The sequence below is a fragment of the Zingiber officinale genome, chromosome 7A, assembly GCF_018446385.1.
Source record: "Zingiber officinale cultivar Zhangliang chromosome 7A, Zo_v1.1, whole genome shotgun sequence".
Taxonomy (NCBI): Eukaryota; Viridiplantae; Streptophyta; class Magnoliopsida; order Zingiberales; family Zingiberaceae; genus Zingiber; species Zingiber officinale.
Genome location: NC_055998.1, coordinates 86,560,351 through 86,576,116, shown reverse-complemented (window position 1 = coordinate 86,576,116; position 15,766 = coordinate 86,560,351).

The window sequence follows — 15,766 nt, the reverse complement described above, 5'->3', positions numbered from 1 at the left end:
TCTATTTCTTTTGATGACAAAGTAGTTATCAAGAAAAATAGGGTGGTTATATGTTCTGGTACGTTGGTTGACAATTTGTATACTCTAAATCCAATAACTCTCATGACGCAATAAATGGAAATTAATAACACATCTTTTAATTCTAATAAGAGAAAGCAACCTTCGGAAATGAACCAAACATATCTTTGGCATCTAAGGCTTGGTCATATTAACTTAAGTAGGATTCAAAGGCTAATAGTCGATGGACCTTTGGGTTCATTGGTCGTGGAAAACTTTCCAACCTGCGAATCTTGCTTGGAAGGAAAAATGACCAAAAGACATTTTAACTCCAAGGGGTATAGAGCCAAAGAAGTGTTAGAAATGGTTCATTCTGATTTATGTGGACCTATGACTATCCAGGCAAGAGGTGATTTCGAATATTTTGTCTCTTTTATAGATGACTATTCAAGATACGGGTACATTTACTTGATGCGCCGTAAGTCTGAGTGCTTTGATAAGTTCAAAGAGTATAAGGCTGATGTGGAGAAAAGTCATGGTAAAAGTGTCAAGACACTACGGTCTAATCGTGGTGGCGAGTATCTCTCATGAGAGTTTAGGAATTACTTATCAGAGGTCGGGATTCAATCTCAACTGTTTGCACCTGATACACCCCAACAGAATGGTGTGACAGAACGAAAGAATAGGACTCTTATGGAAATGGCTAGATCAATGATGAGTTATTTAGAATTACCAAATATTTTTAGGGATATGCTCTGGAAATGGCAATGTACATTCTGAACTTTGTACCTTCTAAGTCAATACCCTCTACACCCATAGAATTGTGGAATGGGCATAAGCCTAGTTTGAAATACATTCAGATTTGGGGTAGTCCAACACATGTGCTAAAGGAAGATGATGATAAGTTGGAATCACGTACAGAAGTTCGCTTGTTTGTGGGTTATCCTAAAGGAACAAAAGGTGGTTTATTTTATAGTCCTAAAGATCAGAAGGTCATTGTTAGCACCAATGCTCGATTTTTAGAAGAGGACTACGTGATAAACCACAAGCCTATGAGTAAAATTGTTCTTGAGAAAATAAGAGAGAACACGTCTAATTTAGTACCAATGGTACAAGATGAGATACCATAAGAAATTGCAACGCGTGTCATAAATGATGCACAATTATAGGTAGTGCCTCTAGTGGGAGGATTGTTCGGCAACCTGATAGATTCATGTTTTTGGGAGAGTCTTCGGACTTAATCCCTGGTGAACATGAACTTGAACCCTGGATATATGATGAAGCACTCAAGATAAAGATGCAGCATCTTGGCAAAGTGCAATGAACTCCGAAATAGAATCTATGGATTCTAATCAGGTCTGGGAGCTTGTAGAACCACCAAATGATGTAAAAGTCATTGGATGTAAATGGGTCTACAAAATAAAAAGAGGGATAGACGGGAAGGTGGAAACCTTCAAAGCAAGGCTTGTTGCAAAAGGGTATACTTAAAAAGAGGGAATCGATTATGAGGAAATCTTTTCGCCGGTAGTCATGCTCAAGTCTATCCGGATTCTTTTATCTATTGTCGCTCATATGGATTATGAGGTTTGGCAAATGGATGTCAAGACAACTTTCCTTAACGAAAGTCTTGAAGAAAATATCCATATGAAGCAACTAGAGGGATTCATTGCGAAGGACAAAGAGCATCTTGTATGCAAGCTCAATCGGTCTATTTATGGACTAAAGCAAGTTTCGAGATCTTGGAACATCCAGTTTGATGAAGTGATCCAGTCTTGTGGATTCATTCAATGTCCGGATGAGTCTTATGTATACAAGAAAAGTAACGGAAACGTGATGGTATTTCTTGTACTATACGTAGATGACATTTTACTCATTGGCAACAATGTCAAAGTGTTGTCAGACGTAAGGGTATGGTTTTCCAAGCAATTCGATATGAAGGTCTTAGGAGAATGTGGGCATATTCTTGGGATCAAAGTAATAAGGGATCGCAAGAAAAAAATGTTGTGCTTATCCCAAGCTCCATACATCGATACTATCCTACCTCGTTTTAGCATGTAAAACTCCAAGAAAGGTTTTCTACCTTTTCGACATGGAGTACCTTTATCTAAAGAGATGTGTCCTAAAACATCAAAGAAGATAAAGGAGATGAAGGCAGCTCCTTATGCTTCGGCTGTAGGAAGCCTAATGTATACAATGCTATGTAAGAGACCATATATCTATTTTGTCGTGGGCATGGCTAGCAGATATCAAAGTAATCTAGGACAAGGACATTGGACTGTCGTAAAGCATATATTAAAGTACTTGAGAAGGACTAGAGATTATATGCTGGTTTACCAGACAGATGATTTGCTCCCTATAGGTTACACGGATTCGGATTTTCAATCAGATAGGGACAGTAGTAAGTCAACCTCGGGGTATGTGTTTACTTTAGGAGGTGGATCCATAACATGGATGAGTGTTAAGCAGAAATGCATTTCGGACTCCACCATGGAAGCTGAATATGTGGCAGTCTCTGAGGCAGCCAAAGAAGCAGTATGACTCAGAAACTTCTTGATGGACTTAGATGTGATTCCTGGTTTACCCAAAATTATCACAATTTATTGTGATAATAGTGGTGCAGTAGCAAACTCGAAGGAACCATGAGCTCATAAGGCAAGTAAACACATTGAGCGCAAGTACCACCTGATACGAGATATCATAAAGTGAGGAGAAGTTGTTGTTGCTAAGATTGCATCAGCAGATAACCTGGCAAATAATTTCACTAAGGCCCTTCCGGCGAGAGCTTTTGATGGGCATGTTGAGGGGATGTGAATCAGATGTATGGCAGCATAGTCTTTTAGTACAAGTGGGAGATTGTTAGGATGTATACTAAAAGTCTAGCTTTTTTATGAACATTTATATTTTGAAATGAGAATCACTCTAGTCAAATGTTGCATGTTAATGCAATTGTCCATTTAATTTATATTGTAGATAACTTAGTGTGTGGTGTCACACAGAAGATCATGTTATCAGTTCCTTATAAATTATAAATAATAGTTCACGACTGAGATGGATAGGGACAAACCATTGGAACGGTTGTAGTGCAATTTGGAATTAGTTTGTCTTGACTATATAATTACACCAGTACACTATATGTGTATTGAGCGGCACCATTTGAGGTTGTTCTTTTTATACTGACTGCATAAAAGAACAAAACCTCTGTTATTATGGATGTGCATACTCTTAATCCCGATATAATAACAAACACATATACTTAGTATTTATTTCTTTAATTTATCAAAGGGTGAGATTTATTCAGTTAAATCAATAGGCTCGATAAGTTGGGAAATAATATTATTTATATGGTGTGTTGTTGATTATAAAAGGAAATTGTGTCTTAGTAATCTAGGTTGATGATATCCCCTTGAGGAGCTCATAAGGATTATCATGTAAACCCTGCAGGTGGACTTAGTCCGACATGATAATAAGGTTGAGTGGTACTACTCTTAGAGCTAGATGTTAATTGAGTTGTCAGTAACTCATTTAATTAACGGACATACGATATCTTAAACACAGAGAGACTAATGCACTCATGATAAGAAGGAGCTCATATTGTAATATGGGATTGGTGCGGTAGTTCAATAATAACTCTTTAGTGGTATGAGTTATTATTGATGAACTTGAGTTGGGTGTTAGGGTCGAACACAGGAAGCTCAAATCCATCAGGAGGTCAAAACTAATTCCTCCTCTCGGTCCCTATTGTAGCCTCTATAAAGCCTCGCATTCACCCGTTTTGGTTTTGATTCCTACCCAAGAAAGGGGTCGGCCACATCCTTGCTTGGTGCCCAAGCAAGGGGTCAGCCAAGCCTTGCTTCCTACCCAAGAAAGGGGCCGGCCAAGCCTTGCTTGGTGCCCAAGCAAGGGGTCGGCCAAACCAAAAGAAAAGAAAAGAAAAAGAAAAAAAAAAGGGGGAGATTTTTTCTCAACAGAATTAGAGATTTTTCTAAAAAGAATTACGTTGATTCTTTCTTAGAAATTTTCTAAAAAGAATTATATTAATTATTTCATAAGAAATTTTTGTAAAAAGAATTATGTTAATTCTTTCCTAGAGATTTTTCTAAAATGAATTATGTTGATTCTTTCTTAGAAATTTTCTAAAAAGAATTATACTAATTCTTTCTTAAGAAATTTTTCTAAAAATAATTATGTTAATTCTTTTCTAGAGATTTTTTCTAAACAAAAATCTATTACTTTTTCTCCTTTTTATCTGGGGCAAAGGGTTATAAAAGGAGAGGAGGTTATGCCACAAAAATAAACAATTCAATTAAGAATTGATAAGTTGTTCTCCACAACTAAAAACCCTCTCCTTTCCCTTAAGGTCGGCGCCCCATCCTTTTCTTCTTCCTTTTCTTTCCTCTAGGGTCGGCGCCCCACTTCTTTTCTTCTTCCCTTTTCTTCCCTCTAAGGTTGGTGCCCTATCTTCCCTTGGTGGTCGGAGATTGGAGGAAAAGAAAACGAAGAGACGAAACACCTTGGTGGTCGGCGGTTTGGAGGAAGAGAAGAAGAAGGAGGAGGCGTTCCTTTCTTTGCATCTTTTGGTGGTAGGCGGCTTGGAAACAAAAGGGGTTCGGGTGTTTTTATCTTGATAGATCGTCGTCCACACGACGTCCAAGAAGAGGAGAGAAATACGATAGAAAATCAAGAGGTCTTTGTCTACAAAGAAATGTACAACTAGTTATTTATTCCGCAGCACAACTAGTTTTGTTTTCTTTGTATGGATCTTGAAATACCAACACAAGATGCTAGCGATTTTGTGTTTTCATTTTTGTGCTTCGATTTTGTGTTTCGATCTTGTGTTTTGATTGAGATCTCTGTAGTTAAACCTAAAATTTGTACCCAGCACAAAATGTTAAGTAGAACACAAGGGTTAAACTTGGAGTAAAAATGTTAAGTTTCGTTTCCAATCCAGGTTTAACTTTGAAGAACGAACTTGAAGTAAAAATGTTAAGTTTTGTTTCCAATCCAAGTTTAACTTTTAAAGAGCACATGGGTAGCTAGAAAAAGTTCTGTGCTTGTACAATTTTTTTTATAGGGGAAACAGAACGATATTCCGAGTAGCACCCAACACTCTCAACCTAAGCTATCACTTGGTACCACTTTTACAAGAAAATATCACGACTTCGAATATTAAGGATAGTTAAGTATTGGATTTTAAAAATAAAATATATAATAATAATGGATGAATTAAATCATAGAGCACAAAGTAAGAGCACTAAATTAAAATCGGATAGGATTCAAACTAAATTTAACAAATAGGCGTGAGAAAAAAGGATTACGTTGGTTTAAATCAGGAATGATTTGGAGTTGATTTAGCTAAGTTATGGTCGAATCAAATTTAAAATTTAAACGAGAATGATCGGTTTAAAACGAATTAGAGTATTTTTAAGGAAACTTCTCTTACTTTTTTTCTCCCTGTGCACATGTAGTCCCCACCGCGTCATGTGCCACTGTCATGCATTCGCTAATCCCCCTCTCTTATTTCGCTTCCTCATTTCCTTCTTCTCTTTCTCTTCTCCAATTACTGCAATAAACTTGCAAAAAAAAAAAAAATCTCCTCTGCTCAAGCACAAAAGCTTTCTTTTTTTCTCTTTTCTCTTCTCCAGAAAGCAAGAAATGCAACATCAATTGTTGCCCTCTTCCAACAACAAGAGCAACCCTTGCATCTTCTCCCTCTTCTCATATTTTCTAGGGTTTTATTGGTACTGTAAGACTAATCCTATTTTGTCTTACTTTGCTTTCATTATGTCATTGCCGAGTTCATCAAAACTAGTCAAAATTGGTAACAAAGAAGGTAAAGCTCTCATCTTTTACTTCTTTCTCCATATCTTGTCTTTTCTGCTTTTCTTAAAGCCATGGTCTTCCTTTTATTATTATTTTTTCTAGCGAATAGTCCTTTACAAGTAGTTCTTTTTTTCCTTTGTCCAATCACAACAATAACAAGAAGAGTCTGTTTCTTTATTCTTTCATGTATAATTAATTTAAGAAGAGTTGTAAAGTATAAACTTTATTTTATCAGGTTACTTATTTAAATTAGAATGAAGGTCTAATATGTAGCAATGTTAAATATTACGAGGAAGTGAAACTACAATGATTATTTAACTTTGAGTTCTAGATAAATTTTAGAAATTAATAGATCATTGTTTTAATTATAACCAAGAGCTAAGGTTAAAATTTTCAAATTTAAATTTATTTTCAATCTTTTAAATTTGAAATTGAGGTTTTAAATTGTAAAAATCGACCTACACATATTTAAAATTTTTAAAAAAACTCCATCGAGTATTTTTAAGTTTTAAAATTAGGTAATTCAATTTGTGTTGTATTAATTTTTAAGATTAATTGAATTCTCTCCTCTCAGTTGAAATTCTGGCTACGCTATCTCTACTACATCAATCAATATTTGGTTGCAGGAAAATCAGTCTCTTTTTTCGCACAAGTTACTATCGTCTGACACGAGTTTAATACTTAGCTTGTACGGCTATGAAAACAGACCACTATACCCCATATCGTTTTTTTTCCCTCTAGTTAATTCTTCAACATTTGCACAATTGTTATCGTCTGACGCGAATTTAATAGTGAACTTTTCTAGTTATGAACTTGTGAATTACTTATAAACTCGTCCTCACGGACATAACCAAATTTACATTTGGGTGATAGACACATAAAATCAGGATTGAATTTCTTGGGGAATAAATTCTCTCACACTTAAAAGAGACCCCTCGGTCACCACATTTTACTCCCTTAATCTCGTTATGAAACTTACACTGAGAGATGTTTGAGGTAGGTGAATCATTTTTTACCACGTGAACTACTTATAAACTCATGGTCAGGACACTATGAATTCACGAACAGATTTTTAACTCTGCTTAACATCATTTCTTTTCCTTGGTGAATTCTTCATTGTTTGCACAGTTTATTATCGGCTAACACACAAGCATGTAAGCTTATGGCTAGGGTACCACAATATTTTCTCTAACACTCTATTTGATCATATAGTTATTTTTATATTATTTATTAGATTAATTCTCTTTCCCTAAACTTTCAAACCAAATCAAATTTTCTTCGGCATTTTACATAAGACAGTTTAATATCAATATTGGGAAAATCTGAAAATTAGATGCACCTTTTGAAGAATTCTGTAATTTTAAGAGTGCCCTTGATAATTTGTCGTAAATTGATTGGTTACTACTCGCTTAGACAAGCTTAATTGGCACGTGAATTGTCAAAGAAGATGCATCTAATTTCATTTATGTTAACAATTCACTTTAAAGCTTCATAGAAAATATTTTCCAAATTTAATATAATATTTGGCAGGAAGGAAAATCACTGTCTTTTATGGCACAATCTATTATCGTTTAACAGGAGTTTACCACCAGCTCTTTAACAGACCACTATACACAATATTGTTTTTCTCCTTTTAGTTAATTCTTCAACACGAATTTGATGGTAAACTTAATTGCCTAGTTATGAACTCGTGACCTACTTATAAACTCTGTTGGATATTGAGATCTTAATGGACCAATACGATTTTGTGAAAAATCGGAATGTCATAAAAGTCGTAATTGACTTCAAAATTGAAATCTACGTTTCGAGTAGATAAATTTAGACTATTAATTTACTCAAAACCGATTAAAGGTAAATGAGAAATTAATTGTTTAAAGTCGGCCCAAATAAACATTAATTATTCATTAATGATATATATAAGGAAATACATGGGAGAATAGTCCCACATTGGAAATTTTCGATATGCATTCTTTGCTTATTAATGATGCTGTGTTAATGGAGTTAACTCAGAAAAAGACCAGGTGCTCTCTTCTCAGGGGCGAGCAGAGCACCTGTGAGCCCGCCACCCGCCACGTGCGCACTCCGGGATCAGTAGATCCAGATCCGATGGTTGATGACAATAGGCGAGATCTGAGGGTCACAACTCTTCATATCTGATGGATGAGATTAAAGTGAGATATGTGAAGGGTTATAACTCTTCAGAATGGACGATCCAGATCGATCCAGCCCACAAAGAACACATCCTTTCACCCAAAAAGGCATTCAACCTCTTCATTTGGTATAAATAGAACCCTCCAGATGCTCAATCGAATCATCGAATTGTTCTATTCTACTCTCTCTTGAGCATTCATCTCATCTTGTACATTTAAGAGTCCAAAAAGCCTACGAGAAGGTTCGCTGGTCTCGGAATTCGGAGTGCTATGATTCTGAGACGTTCGTTGTTGTGTCTTGGGAACGAATTGCTGCTATCCATTAGCACCGTGGCGGAGCAATATCGTTTACGGAGATAGTGTTGAACACTAGCCTCGACGATCAGTATCAGTTTGCGCACTCCGGGAGATACCGAGAACGATAGTCGTAAACGATATTCTGCAAACTGATATGGCTACTTCCAACGACGTTCCAACCGCCATTCAGCCAACATCAATTCCGCACGGAGAAAAGTCGGAGAAATTCAGCGGAGCCGACTTCAAAAGATGGCAGCAGAAAATGTTGTTTTATCTAACGACGCTAAACCTTGTACGGTTTTTGCAGGAAACCCCGCCAGCCGCTACGGAAGGTAGTAAGGCTGCTTGCGATGCGTGGTCACACGGAGATTTCCTGTGCCGCAACTATATTCTCAACGCCTTGGACAATACGCTGTATAACGTGTATTGTTCATTGGAGACGGCGAAATCTTTGTGGGAATCACTTGAGAAGAAATATAAGACCGAAAATGACGGATTGAAGAAATTCATCGTCGGCCGGTTTCTGGATTTCAAGATGGTGGACTCTAAGAGTGTCTCAGCTCAAGTCCAAGATATGCAATTAATACTACACGATCTGGACGCCGAAGACATGAAGCTGAACGAGTCATTCGCAGTAGCTGCGGTAATTGAGAAGCTCCCTCCGTCATGGAAGGACTTCAAGAATTACCTCAAGCACAAGCAAAAGGAGATGGGACTGGAAGACCTGATCCTGAGGCTACGAATAGAGGAGGATAATCGAAAATTATCCGACTCTAGAGGAACCAAGCGGACTATTGATGAAATGTCCAACCTGGTCGAGCCAAACTCCAAAAAGCCGAAGCAGTTCAAGAAGAAGGCTCAAGTAAAGAAGTTCAAGGGCTCTTGCTACAACTGTGGAAAGTCAGGACACATGTCAAAGGACTGCATACACCCGAAGAAGCCAACCAAGGGGCCAAAAGATGCTGCAAACCACGTCGCAACCTCTCTTGAGGACTTGGATCTCACTGTGGTCGTGTTTGAATCTAATACAGTGGAGGATAACCCGAAGCAGTGGTGGATTGATACTGGAGCAACTCGTCATATCTGTTCAGATAAGGCGATGTTCTCCGAGTATACTCCAATAAATGGAAGGAAGCTCTATATGGGCAATTCCACGACATCTCCGATCGTCGAACTCGGAAAAGTTGTTCTGAAGATGACGTCTGGAAAGGAGCTAACTCTGATTGATGTGCTCCATGTTCCCGACATCAGAAAAAAACCTAGTTTCTAGATCGGCACTTGTTAAGCCCGGGTTTAGACTAGTGTTCCAGTCCAACAACTTTGTCCTTACGAAGAATGGTGTCTTCGTAGGAAAGGAGTACTTAGAACAAAGTTTATTCAAAATGGTTGTAATGACTGTACTCCGAAAATTTGATGGTAATAAAATAATTGCTTCCAGCTATGTGGTTGAGTGTTTCAATTTGTGGCATGATCGACTCGGGCATGTGCAAAATAATACTCTGAAACGTCTCGTCAAACTAAATTTATTACCGAATGTCAATATTGACGAAACACACAAATGTGAAGTGTGTGTAGAAGCTAAAATGACGAAACTACCTTTTCATTCGGTGGAAAGGTCAACGACTCCTCTAGAGTTAATACATAGTGATCTATGTGACTTGAAATTTGTGCAAACTAGAGGAGGTAAAAAGTATTTCATTACTTTTATCGATGACTGCACGAGGTTCTATTATGTCTTTCTTTTAAGAAGTAAAGACGAAGCCTTAGAGGCGTTCAGAACCTATAAAACAGAAGTTGAAAATCAACTTGATAAATGAATTAAGATAATTCGTAGCGATAGAGGTGGAGAATATGATGCACCGTTTGATGAATTTTATTTAGATTCTGGCATTATCCATCAAACAACGGTGCCTTACTCACCTCAATCGAATGGTATTGTTGAACGTAAAAATTGGACACTAAAAGAGATGATGAATGCCTTGTTTATAAATTCAGGCTTACCTCAAAACTTGTGGGGGGAAGCAATATTATCGGCAAATCACATTCTCAACAAAATCCCTCATAAGAAAAGTGATAAAACTCCATACAAACTATGGAAAGGCCGCAAGCCATCGTACAAATACCTGAAAGTGTGGGGGTGCTTGGCAAAGGTCAAAGTACCTAAACCAAAGCAAGTAAAGATCGGACCTAAAACATTCGATGTGGTATTTGTCAGATATGCCCATAATAGTAGTGCATATCGTTTCTTAGTTCACAAATCAGACATTCCTAATATTCATGTGGGAACAACCATAGAATCTCGGAATGTGATATTCTTTGAAAAATGAATTCCCAAATAAGAAGAAAAACGTTGAAAATGATAACAATGAAAGTTCAAACGAAAATGACATTACCGAACTTAGCTGTTATAAAAGGACTATTGACGATCAAAGCGAAGGGTCACGTCGTAGCAAACGGGCTAGAGCTAAGAAATCGTTCGGTCCAGATTTCATGATTTTCATGTCAGAAATGGACCCAAGAACATTAAGTGAAGCTCTCTCTAGTCCCGACGCTCCAATGTGGAAAGAAGCTGTCAACAGTGAAATCGAATCCATCATGAATAATCATACTTGGGAATTAGTAGATCTTCCTTCTGGTAATAAACCATTAGGTTGTAAGTGGATACTAAAACGTAAGTATAAAGCTAATGGATCAATTGACAAATATAAGGCCAGACTTGTAGCTACGGGGTACAAGCAAGAGGAAGGTCTTGATTACTTCAATACATACTCACCGGTGATAAGAATTACGTCCATACGAGTACTAATAGCCATTGCAGCACTGTATGACCTTGAAATACATCAAATGGATGTTAAGACTGCGTTCTTAAATCGTGAGTTGGAAGAAGAAATTTATATAGAGCAATCCGAGGGGTTCGTGGCTCCAGGAAATGAGAAAAAGGTGTGTCGACTTGTTAAGTCATTATACGGACTCAAGCAAGCGCCTAAACAATTGCATGAAAAATTTGACAAAGTAATGATGTCAAACAAATTCAGAATAAATGAATGTGACAAATACATTTATGTCAAAGACACACCTAAAGGTTATGTAATCATCTGTCTATACGTAGACGACATGCTAATAATGGGCAGTAATCATGATATAATTATGACTACAAAGAAAATGTTGACCAAAAATTTCGATATGAAAGATATGGGTCAAGCAGATGTTATATTGGGAATTAAAATTCTCAGGACATCAGAAGGGATAGTTCTGACACAATCCCATTATGTAGAGTCAGTATTGAAAAGATTCAATGCGTACGATCTCTCTACAGTAAAAACACCTATGGATCTAAGTCAACACTTAGTGAAAAACCATGGTGAGACCTTATCGCAGTTGGAATATTCTCGGATAATAGACAATTTGATGTATCTCACAAACTGCACACGTCCGGATATTGCCTGTGCGGTCAACAAGCTAAGTCGTTTTACGAGTGATCCAAACGACACCCATTGGAAAGCATTGATGCGAGTTCTTAGATATTTGAAATATACTATGAACTATGGATTACATTATGAAAAATATCCCGCTGTGCTGGAGGGATATTGTGATGTTAATTGGATATCATATACAAAAGACTCCAAATCCACTAGTGGATATGTTTTCATAATCGGTGGAGGAGTAGTATCTTGGAAATCCACTAAGCAGACGTGCATTGCTCGGTCAACTATAGAATCCGAGTTAATAGCACTAGACAAAACAGCTGAGGAAGCTGAATGGCTGCGAAATTTCTTGGAAGATATTCCGAGCTGGACGAAACCTGTGTCTACCGTACTGATCCACTGTGATAGTCAATAGGCAATTGGAAGGGCACAGAGTAATATGTACAATGGGAAGTCACGACATATACGTCGTAGACATAATACCATTAGGCAGTTGATCTGTAATGGAGTGATTGCAATCGACTATGTTAAGTCCAAAGATAATTTGGCGGATCCTCTTATAAAATGGTTGAGTCGAGATCAAGTATACTGCTCATCAAGAGGAATGAGATTAAAAATCTACAACTAAAAAATGACTGTAGCGGTAACCCAACCTTGTTGACTGGAGATCCCAAGATCTTGGTTCAATGGGACAACGAAGTTACAGAAGTTGTGTTACAGCACATGAGATATTTTATCTCTATCCCAATTCTAGGATGAATTTGTGTTGTCCTACCTCATGTAGTGAGGTAAAGCTTATGCTTTTAGTGACTTCTATACCTTATAAGGTGGAGTATGGTAGGATACTCCTGATAGAAATGTCACCTATATAAGTGTGAAGACATGCCGCTTCAATGAAACACTCATGAATCCAAGATGGTGTCCATGGCCGAAACGGAACCAACCATGAGAACCTAAAATAAGTGAGATAGGTCTCTGTGTGGGTGTTATTATCTTAGTATACACCAACAGCTGAGCAGTTCAAAATATCACGTTCACTACGCAGCCTAGTATACTCGATAGCATTCCACTACGGAAGGTTCAAAGCCACAAGCTACCTCTCCCGATGCAGTGACTTATCGATTAGACTCTTGTAAAGTGTCAGCATGCATACACGCATTGCATTAATTTCCATTCATGTGGGGGATTGTTGGATATTGGAGCCTTAATGGACCAATACGATTTTGTGAAAAAATCAGAATGCCATCAATAGATAAAAGTCGTAATTGACTTCAAAATTGAAATCTACGTTTCGAGTAGATAAATTTAGACTATTAATTTGCTCAAAACCGATTAAAGGTGAATGAGAAATTAATTGTTTAAAGTCGGCCCAAATAAACATTAATTATTCATTAATGATATATATAAGGAAATGCATGGGAGAATAGTCCAACATCGGAAATTTTCGATGTGCATTCTTTACTTATTAATGATGTTGTGTTAATGAAATTAACTCAGAAAAAGACCAGGTGCTCTCTTCTCAGGGGCGAGCAGGTGCTCGCACCTGTGAGCCCGCCACCTGCCACGTGCGCAATGGGAGCTTTGTAGGCGCACTTTGCACGTACGCGTCGTCGTGAGGAACTTAAATTTATGCTCCAGAGGACATTGCAGTACCTACGTGGCACTCGAATCATCGAATTGTTCTATTCTACTCTCTCTTGAGCATTCATCTCATCTTGTGCATTTAAGAGTCCAAAAAGCCTACGAAAAGGTTCGCTAGTCTCGAAATTCGGAGTGCTACGATTCCGAGCCGTTCGTCGTTGTATCTTGGGAACGAATTGCTACTATCCGTTAGCACCGTAGCAGAGCAATATCGTTTACGGAGATAGTGTTGAACACTAGCCTCGATGATCAATATCAGTTTGCGCACTCTGGGAGATACCGAGAATAACAAACTCATGGTTAGGACACTATATGATCCTATCTGAAAGCTCAAGAGATAGTGTATTGGACAAATAACTTTATTATTGATCGTGAGAAGACCTTTCAACTATAGAGAAGTTGCACACGAGAGTGAAAAATGGGATGTTTCTTCCTCTCTGCACATAACAAAGAGAGCAAACAAGATGTCATCGCCAAAAACTAAGAGAGGGGTCCTTAGCGTTGGTCCTCCGATACTCAAGCCAGTATGTTGCTCGAACGGAAAGAGAGAGAGATGAACAATAGATGTGTGTGTTAGAAGAGCGTAAAATATTGCGTACCTCGCCAACAGAGAGGATCCCTCTTTTATATACCACCTCTCATAACCTCCGCAATCATGAGGTGACATGGAATGTCGAGTGTTAGAGGCTATCGAGTAAGGGAATATGTACAACCTAGGAGGCATATCGTCACCATCCAAAGAATCTTTCTTTACTTGTGTACACTCCTTTCATAACTTATGTCATTAATGAGGTGGTTAAAGGAATATACTATCATAATGTGTCACCTGATGGAAAATGTAAAGTCACATTCGAAGAAGATTTCATTGAATGCTCATATAACAATAGAGGAATATTCTTTGATAAGATGGTCGTTATTCTGACAGGTTATTGTGATTCTCTGGCAATGTTGTCCTCTAAATATATCTCGATCGGATCTTTAGCCGACCGATTGTATGTTAGCAGAGTAATACATGAGCAGAGTATCTCGTATAGTAGGGTCGTTTGGCCTATAGGACGAACAACTATATATTGTGTCATGCTATATCTCTGATATTGAAGTAATATGAAGTTAAGTCCTTTAGGTTCAGTCAGTTCTATAACCGATCATCCATATAATAGGATATTTGCCTCTAAGGAACGAAGAATTGAGTCCCAAGAGATCTGATTGGACCTTTAGCCGATCGTCCATATGTTGGGAAGTTCACCTTTGAGATGATAGCTTGAGATCTAGAAGTCTGATCGGGATTACACTGAGAAATTGCCTTGCATATTTATTGCATAGGAAGTAGGAATGTTGAGCCCTGCCAGTTTAACCAGCCCTATATCCAACCGGATATATGAGGAAGAATAGACATATATGAGTAATGAAGACTCGTATGTTTGATCGGTTGTTGTATCCACCAGCTATCCGTTGAGTGGGGAACCATTTAGTATACTGGACCGACTATATGCCCAACTGTCTTTGCTCCCGACTGTCTAAATACCTGACCGACTCATGGAAGACCGGATATATACTAGGTGTCTTAACACAGGAATGGTGCACTAGGTACCTCGGGTATGATCGGCTCTTAGGACGATCATCTTCAAATCGAAGACGTTAGCACTGGGTGAGGAACAAAGGTCTATCGAGAGTGACACGTTGGCTGGCACCTCACATTGACTTTAACTGTTATCTCTTCTTGACTTTTACTACCACGTCATACCTGAGTTTGCTCGTAACATCCTGTATCAAGGCATTTCCAGTTGTAAAACCTCTTACAAAGGTTTATGCTTCTTTATATCACTACCACATTAAAAGTTAAAACATCACTCCTTTTAAAAACCTCCCATTATTAATTTACTTATTTTTATTTTCACTTATTTTTATTTATAATTTTATTTACTATATATATATATAATATTAATTAATGGTCTCACTCCTTCTAAAGTAATATCTTTATTATTTTTTATTTTGGGCCGCTATGATAACGAATCTACCTTTTATTATTTTTAGTCCCCAGGACTATGGTACCGTGGTAGGATATCTAGATTATCACCTAGGTACCTATAGTTCGAACCCCAACCATGGTGTATCTGTAGGAATTTTTTTCTCTAAATAGGGGGTCCAATCAAAGGATATTGACCTTCTGGGTTGACCACTGCGTGCGCTTTCCGATTTACCATGGTGGCCAGTGGAAAACTTCAATGAAGCCAGACTGGTCATCCTCAGAAATAGTTAATCAGATTAACTGAGATTATCATTTTTATTATTTTTCACTATGACCGATGGGAATATTCCGTAGGACTGAACCAATTATCGAGATTCAACGTTATCCAGTCTGATTAATTATTTATTATTATTATTTTTCACCAACTATGTGATTAATTAATTTCACTTATTATTTTTTTTTCTTCA